The sequence below is a fragment of the Ictalurus furcatus genome, chromosome 14, assembly GCF_023375685.1.
Source record: "Ictalurus furcatus strain D&B chromosome 14, Billie_1.0, whole genome shotgun sequence".
NCBI classification, from domain to species: Eukaryota; Metazoa; Chordata; class Actinopteri; order Siluriformes; family Ictaluridae; genus Ictalurus; species Ictalurus furcatus.
In genome coordinates, this window is record NC_071268.1 from 15567489 (window position 1) to 15577008 (window position 9520).

Genomic DNA, 9520 nt, shown 5'->3' on the forward strand with positions numbered 1-9520 from the left:
TGATCATAGTTCTAAGTACTTCTGGTTTTCTGAGGGTTTCCTACAACATTACTTCATAATTTTTAATTATAGGAAGGTTAACATAAACTTGTTCATAATATTAGATTTTGGATGTGTTGTTTCCAAAGAAAAGTGTGAATCAACTATTATTATTATACATTTTTAGAACTTTAGCACCTTATTTTAGTGTACAGTTCCTTCATAATATTTAATAGGTAAATACTGCAATTACAAATTATCTTTGGTCTAGGCTTTGTGTATTGGTAGGTTTGTAGTTCTCAAGGTTAATTTAGCAGTTGACACTGTTATTGTAACAATTGTACCATGGACTTGGTCTCCTCTTATTCTTGAACCAATTTTGTTTTGATCTTGTCTTGGTTTTGACTGTAAAGCTAGAATATGGTAATGACAATGATGATATTGATGCCCTTCCTCCTCAAAAACTTTAAACAATTTTAAATACATTTTAATTATTTTTCATGATAGTTTATTATTTTTAAAATGGAAATCAGCTCCACTAGATCTGCCCATTGGGGTTGGTTCACTGCAGTCTGCTCAGCATAGCAATGTACTACAAATATTACATGTAAGTCCTTCTTGGTGCATAAATTCTGAGTGGTTGTTCTATTTTATACTGAGGCACTACTGAATACTCCATTCTGCTTGGTGTTGATTTTTCAAATTTTCTTTAAAAGAATTTCTGACAGTTTTTCTGGCTGGAAGATTTATATTAATGTCTTGTTCTAATATGTTAGTGTTTATGTAGTAACAATTACAGGGACTTGTACAAGCTCTACATTTTTGGAAGGAGTCTCCATTGTCACAGGTAAAGCTGTAACTTTACGTTTTCCAACACAGGACAGGCTTTGCAGTTTCTTGATAACATGAGAAGCTGCATTTTATTTGTCTTATGACGTTTGAGAGATAGAGATAAAAAAAAAAAAAATAGAAAGGAAATGACTAGGATGAGTCTGCAACATGAAATGTTCTGCAACATGAAATCTAAAACTAAATGGATTGTAATCGGTAGCAAATCGGTGTTGTTTAAGAGGAGTAAAACCCTTTTGACATGCGGGCATTGGAAAATAATCAACTTCAGATTGGTCAGCCTCCATCACACCATCCCATCATTTATTATTTTCCTATAACAGCACACTCAGTCTTGTTTTATTCCTTAAGTAGCAAGTACTATTATCAATTCTGTTACTTGAAGTCCCATTATGAAAGTATGTGCCAATAACAAATTGTAATAGTTGCATGCCTACCTATTAAATACACTATATGGCATCTCATTCCAGATTTATTCTTCCTTTGCTGTTATAATTGCCTACACTCCTCTAGCGAGGCTTTCCACTAGATTTTGGAGTGTGGCTGTGGAGACTTGACAGTTCAGCGACAACAGCATTAGTGATGTCAGGCACTGGTATCTGGTGAGGAGACCTGGGGCACAGTCTCTGTTACAGTTAATCTCAAAGATGTTCAGTGTGGATGAGTTCTTCCACTCCAGCATTGGCAAACCATGTCTGCATGTACCTCATTTTGTGCACAGGGGCAATGTCATGCTCGAACATGTTTGGTTCTCTTAATTCCAGTGAAGGCAAACTGTAATTCCATAGCATACAAAGACATCCTATACAATTGTACACTTCCAAATCTATTGCAATTTACAGTCATGTGAATTTGATTTGATATATATTTATTAAATTAATAAAAGTGATACACTCTATCAAATGACCAAATTGACATCATGTAGTAATTTTCACAATTTAAATTAACAAAAAAAGCAGATCAGTCACATGTAAAAAAATAAATAAATAAAATAATATAAAAAAGTAAGTACATCCCTACATTTATCACACCTTCAAAACCATAAAATTAGAATCAGGTGTTCAAGATTGGGTGCCAGTGATTAGAACTTGCTCAGAGAGTACAGCTGGAACCTGTCTTATTTATACCCCTCTCATATCTAGTGTCTGGTGTTCCTGGTTTGGTGTTGTTATTGAGGTGTGTGGTGTCATCATGTCAAGATCAAAACAGTTCTATATGGCCTTCAGAAAAAGGGTTGTGGATGCTTATGAGTCTGGCAAGGGATTTAAAAAGATCTCCAAATTATTTGAAATCATTCCACTGTAAGGAGAATCATCTACAAATGCCACAGAGTTCAAAGAACTGACAATTTGTCCAGGACTGTCTATTCCAGAAGAGCAAGACCATCCCCAAGAGTAGACCATCTGATGCAAAAAGAAGTTTCCAAGAATCCCAAAACTTCATCACAGGATCTGCTAGCAAGTCTTGCAACTGTTGGTGTCAAAGGGCATGTGTCTACAATCAGAAAGTGATTGCCAGGAAAAAGCCTTTGCTGTCTAAAAAGAACATTAGAGCAAGACTACTATTTGCTAATGAGCATAAAGGCAAAGACCAGGCAATCTGGAATAATGTGCTCTGGACAGACGAATCAAAGATAGAGTAGAGTAACAGCAGACATGTTTGCCGCAGACCAATGACAGCTTTTCGGAAGAAGCACCTCATACCAACTATGAAGCACAGTGGTGAAAATATTATGGTTTAGAGTTGCTTCGCTGCCTCAGTTACTGGATAGCTTGCATTCATTGATTCAACTATGAATTCTGCATCATATCAAAGAGTGCTTGAAGATAATGTGAGGCCATCTGTCCAAAAGTTGAAGTTGAACCGAAAGTGGATCTTTCAACAGCATAATGAACCTAAGCACACTAACAAATCTACCAAGGAATGGAATGGCCAAATTGTGATGGCTAGATGCCTGGGTCAGATCATCTCCAAAACAGCAGGTTTTGTGGGGTGTTCCTGGTATGCAATGGTTATTACCTACCAAAAGTGGTCCAAGAAGGACAACTAGTGAGCCAGTGACAGGGTCAGGCTAAAGCAAAGGCTAGCCCGTCTGGTCTGATCCCACAGAAGGGCTACTGTAGCACAAATTGCTGATGTCAGAACACACAGTGCATCACAGCTTGCTGCATATGAGGCTGCATAGCTGCAGACCGGTCAGCATGCCCATGCTGACCCCTGTCCACCATCTGGGCATGTGAGCTTCAGAACTGGACCATGGAGCAATGGAAGAATGGTCTGGTCTGATGAATCATGTTTTCTTTTACATTATGTGGACACCTGGGGGTGCATGTGTGTCGCTTACCTTGGGAAGAGATGGCACCAGGATGTACAATGGGAATAAGGCAAGCCAGCAGAGGCAGTGTGATGCTCTGGGCACTGTTCAGCTGGGAAACTTTGGGTCCTGGAATTCATGTGGATGTTGCTTTCACACATATCACCTACCTAAACATTGCTGCAGACCAAGTACACCCTTTCAAAGCAGCAGTGTTCCCTAATGGCAGTGGCCTCATTCAGTAGGATAAACCCAGGTGGCTTTAATGTTATGGCTGATCGGTGAACACACACACACACACACACACACACACACACACACACACACACACACACAAACACACACACACACATTATATATATAAAGGGTCACATGCATAAAATATGGCAGGAATACTGGGACATAGCTGACACCGGACGACATCTATATAATATACAAAAACAAGTAGGCATGAGTAATAATGATTATGCATCTTAGAATAGGTCGTGCTGGCTTAATTCTAACATTACACAGAATAGGAAAACACCCCACTGAGCTTTGCACCCACTGCAATACACAAGAGACAGTAAAACACATTCTATTAGATTGCAAAAGATATGAGGAAGAAAGAACGGAGTTAGAGATGCAAATTGGAAAGCGAAACATGACAGTACAGAACTTACTGGGAAAAACATCTGGAAAAGTGCACCGTCTCCTAATAAATTATCTGAAAAATACTGGGATAAATGAAAGAATTTAGTATGAATATTAAGTATACAGTTATTTATTTATTATTACTATTAATTTTTTTCCCTGTCAATCTGCTGCCCACCCTCCTGTCCAGTAGGTGGCAGTAATGCACCTTTATGTTGGTTTACCAACCACCATTAAAACCAAAAGAAGAAGAAGAAGAAGAATAGGAAGTAGTAACCTAGATATTTAGATAAATAGTTTATACATGATGCTAGTGCAAGAATCTTGTGTTATCCTCATCTGGTCCGGATTATCCAATGGGCATTATGGGCATGGGGCCCATGCGCACTTGGGGCCCAAGTGAGGGGAAAATTCTTTTTTAAATTATTTTTTATTTACATTGCCGAAAAACGGAGGGCAATGTCAGGTTGGGCCACACAAAATTAAAAAAAGACATGCGCCACTTAACCCATTTAATCCCAAATTTTCCCCAGACATGAAAATATCCAAATGATGTGTCATTAGTAACCCCTTGAAATAATAAACAATTATTTTTAAAAAAAAAAATTATGGAAAAGTGTTTGGAAAATTGTGTTTTATGGTCGGTCACAACTGTGACTGGTGAGATAACAATTGTGACTGGTGAGATAACTGAATTAACATATTTCTGCAGTCATCAAAATTCTTATGTATCTCAGCCCAGTTATTAACACATCTTAAACTCTGTTTTATCACATTCTAGGGTGACTATTATACATAAAAACCCTTATATAACACTGATAGGAATACTGAGATAAAAGACAAAAAAAAAAAAACTACAACCATCAACATATTTCAAAATTGTTACTTTATTAACATTTGAGCTTTTAATTTAGTGCAATATTCACTGTCAGTTTGTCAATGCAATATTTTTGTGCAACCTTCACTAACAACTGCAATTGAATAGTTAATCCATATTGAACAGAAAACATAAAACATTCAACATATACATTCAAGTAGAGGCCAACAAAATAAAATTATACATCATAGAAGTATAAGAACCAAGTACACAATTAGTACATCACTATTTTGAACTACAATCAGACAGACATCCTGTCATACAGCACATCTTGAATCAACTGACCTTTTCCAAAAAAAAAGTATATAATTGATTGTCTTTTTCCCTTTTTTTGCTGACTTCTCTTCTTCTTATTAGTGTCTGTTTTACTGCTTCTCTTCACCCTTTATTGACTTATTTCATCTTTCTTTCATTGGTTTTTCAGCTCTTTTTCATTCACTCTTTATCTAATTTTCTACTGCCCATGGTATATTTTGAAGCACTCGATGTGCAGTAATACTTTGCATTTCTCACATGCATAGGTAGTGCATTTGTCACAATGACGACATCTCTGTAACCAGTGTATTGTGTTGATTGGCCAGTGAGAAGATTTGTCATATCTTGCCTGATCTTGAACAATAGCAGCTAGTAAAGATCTCCTTCCATAGCTAAGCAGTTTTGTGCCAAACATTTGCGTAAGAGATTGTGCCACTATTCATGAAAATGTGAGCAGGTCAATGGTCTCTCCCATTATGTCTCTGTAAAATAAATGGCTGTTTATGAGTGCACTTTTGAGAGACCATGAAAAGATGGGCCACCACCACGTAGACCTGATTGACATATTGTATCTCAAAACCTGTAGGTTGTGAAGGTCAACACCACCCATGTGTTCATTGTATTGGTTAATGCATTTGGTTTGTGGGATGTTGTCAAAGGCACGTCACTGTTTGTTCCACTTCTTGACCCAGATCTTACTTTTTTTTCTCCATATTTGTTGCCATTGTGACGATTGTCTTTCCAAAGAACCAGCAACTTTTCTCCTTGGGTCAGAACCTCATAGGCTCCCCGGGGTAACTTCATGAAGTCCTTCTGTGGCTTGAATGGGACATCAAACAGACGATTTTGCCTAATTGTTCCACAACTTTCATATTGTCTTTTTGTCATTTCATCAAGAAGTGAAAGAGAAGTGAAGAGGTTGTCATGAAAGAATTTGCAACCTTGGGGCACCTGACCATGAGGCACCTGAACGACACTAGGTCCCTGTCCAAACCCAGTCTCAGGGAGGAAAGTGTCTTCTTGGAACAGAGCTGTACCCATATGTAATAAGGATCCCATAGAATGTCAGGAATTCATCCATTCTCAGATACAGCTGCATGTCCTTGGTCTGGGTGGAGTAGAGATTAAACATTTCAATGCTGGTTTCTCTTAAGGTGGGTGGATACATTACTAGGAAAACATCCATTGGAGTTGGGCAGCTTTGTTTTACAAATTCTGCAGCATTTGGGCTGTATACTATGTATTTCGGAATCACAGTGGCAGCAGGCCTTTCAGATTGTTTAAACACTCAATCTTTATTTTTGACCACCTGCAGCATTGCCCTTGGCTCTTCTGACTGGACCTTCTGGCAGGCAGAGGCTCTTGGCTCTTTGTTACCAGCAGTGGAAGAAGGTGGGGCAAGAGTGGTAGTGAGCAGGAGGTCGTCATAACTGATATGACTGTTCCTGTCCTGATCTGTTTGCATAAATTCAGCATCTGCATTCAACAGCCTGGCTGGCAAATGGCCTGTGTCTCCCTCATAATCCATATCTGACCCATCGCTATCACAGTCACTGAGGACAGCATCTTTCTCATTTTTAGGGATGGATGCAATGTTGCATGCCTTGTCTGGGGGTCATCTAGATCCAACAAATCCAGAACTTCACTCAAAGTAAAACTAAAAGAAAGAACAGAGTAGAAGGTTAGGTAGAACAAGAACTATCTATGTGAGTAAGTATGTGTATACCTAAATGCACTGTATTATCCCAGCGGTCACTATTGTTGCCATCAACATGTTTACTCATTCTATGACTACACTCAACAAAACTGAATAATTGTGGATTCATATATTAATACTTGACACCTTAAAGATAACGTGTCCCAAAAATCAATCGTTGTCATATCTTTATGTTAACATACTTTACTAACCTTTTGTTTTCGAGCTTTGATGCAGCCATCGTATTCTCATGGCACAAACAGGAAGTAAACTGCTCTGGTCATGTGACAATTTTCACTAACCATGTGACACTGCACATATTTAATTGAGACCCTTTGTTTTTTTTCCATATTTGCAGGAAACGCACTAAAACACCAGTCAGTAAAATTTTTTGAGCTTTATAAATGAAAACCTTTCGGTCACTATTGTGACAGATGGGATTAAATCGTCTATAGTAGCGTAGGCCGTAGGGAGTGTGGCACCTGACACATTCGACCCAAGTTCGAATCTGCCTTTTGCCGATCTCACTCTTCTCCCTTTTCCCATCACATATCAGATCGGAAAGACATTTATTTTCAATAAAAATAAAGAAAATGTTTGAAAAGTGGAAATAAAGTGCATAACAACTGTTCAATTATAAAGTGTTTATCGGTTAGAGGTAGGTGTAGAGAGGGCTTTATTGCCCCAACAAGGTGGCATCCACTTAATAATTTTAATAAATAAAGTCATTTACACTATATGTTATTACAAAATCCTGTTAATGTACAACAATATTGAGGTGCAAATAGTATCTGCCACTAAGTATAAATAGCATCTATCAACTATTTGCACTTATTGCAAAGAACAGCTACTTTTATATACTGCAAATAGAATATATCTATTTATTTTTCACTTAGTGTAAATAGCTTATCGTTAAGAAAATTTTGCTATTGCCGCTTAGTGTAAATAGAATATATCGCTATTTTTACATAGTGTAAATAGCATCTATCGCTTTTTGCACTTAGTGCAAATAGCCACTGTCTTCAGATAATGACACCATGTATAACCAATAAAAAGCACGCTGATATTTTAAAAAACTAAACAGAATGATGACCCCGCGCTGTCTTCATATAATCCAGCGCTGAATCGAGCAGACTGTGAGAGTAGTTGTCGTGCTTCAAAATAGAGAGAGCAGTGGTTGTAGTAAACACAAATGAGAAAGAGGAGTGGGAGGCGTCTTTATAACGATGTGCCACCTATTCAAACATTCTTCACATGGAGCCAGTAGGAGAATCAGGGTGAAGAATTTGTGGAAGATGACAAGCAAGCTAACCAGGAATTGGGGGAGGCAAGTGTTATCAGTGCAGCAGTGCTTTTTATAGCTTATACAGGATTTATACATATCTATGTGTCCATATAAGTACATATATATGTATCTATAACATAGTTTGTACTTAAACAAAATCAGGTGCCTAAGACTTTTGCACTGTACTATCTCTCTCTCTCTCTCTCTCTCTCTCTCTCTCTCTCTCTCTCTCTATATATATATATATATATATATATATATATATATATATATATATATATATATACCCTGTCCAGGGTGTACCCCGCCTTGTGCCCGATGCTCCCTGGGATAGGCTCCAGGTTCCCCATGACTCGAGTCACAGACTCGAGTTTCCATTTCTGGTGTACACAAACACTTCTGCACAAAACACACCTATACAAGCATTCACAAATACAGGATACACAGGTAAGAAGCACCCAAAACCCAAGAAAAAAGCATAAAACTCACCACATATAAACAAAACAAAACTCATATACGCAATATTAATCAAAAGGAAAATGCACACATAGAGCACAACAATCCACACACATGATATTCTGCCCCTGCTGCAAGTAGGTTGCACTTCGACAAATAGCTAAACAGGTTGAGGACAGAAGGAAAGTCAAAACCAAAAGAATTCCTTTTCGGTGTTTTGCTTTGAAAACTTGAATTCCACAATGTCAATTTGTGAAACTACAATACAAACACAAAAACGCACATTAAGTATAAAGTATGAATTAAGGTACATTTTAAGAAGGAAAACACAATCCAGCATTATTATACAAAAGAAAGATAACTATAACCTCCTTTGCTAAATCTACAGCAAATATTTTGTAATCTCATGAAATAATAATTTTAAGCATAGTTGATATTAATTAAACAAATAAATTTACAGTAGTGATGGGTGCTTTCAAAACACTGCTTCAAGAAGCTTTGAAACCTTTATGAATCTTTTGACAAATCAGTGGTTTGGAGCACGTATCAAACTGGCCAAGTCACTTTATTTCAGCAAACAAGGCTTCATTACGTCATACTTTTTCAAAACATTTAGAAATTTCCATGGTTGAGCATGTTGATCTCCAGGTGAACCAATGAACCAGGGTTTAATAAATAATTTGAACTGTTCTCTGGTCAGTTTTATTATGTCGGTTTATAAAACTGAAATGATTCAGTAGTGTTTGGACTGATCCATGGTCAGTGCTTGCCTCAGGATTCCTTGTTAATCATCTGACGTGAAATCCCACCAAATTTCCTGATAAAAATAAAAAACACTTGGCCAGATGTGGCTTATTACATAGGCAAGAGAGAATTTGGACAGTTTTGCATTTATTAATCTTAATTTTTCCTGACCGAAATAACCTATGGTTATTCACAATGAGGACAGGCACACTTCACCCAGGATTCGAAACCAAGGCGGCAGCATGCCAGTCAAGAACGCTACCCACACACTTCCTTGTTTGACACAAACAACATATGGGTTATAATTTGTCAATGCTTGTCTGAATCGTTGTCAAGGTTGTTTCAGATCAACACCTGCAAGTGAACACCAGGTGTCACCGTAGAGACAGGTGTCGTATTGTTTCGAAGCCTCAACACAATACAGCAAATTTG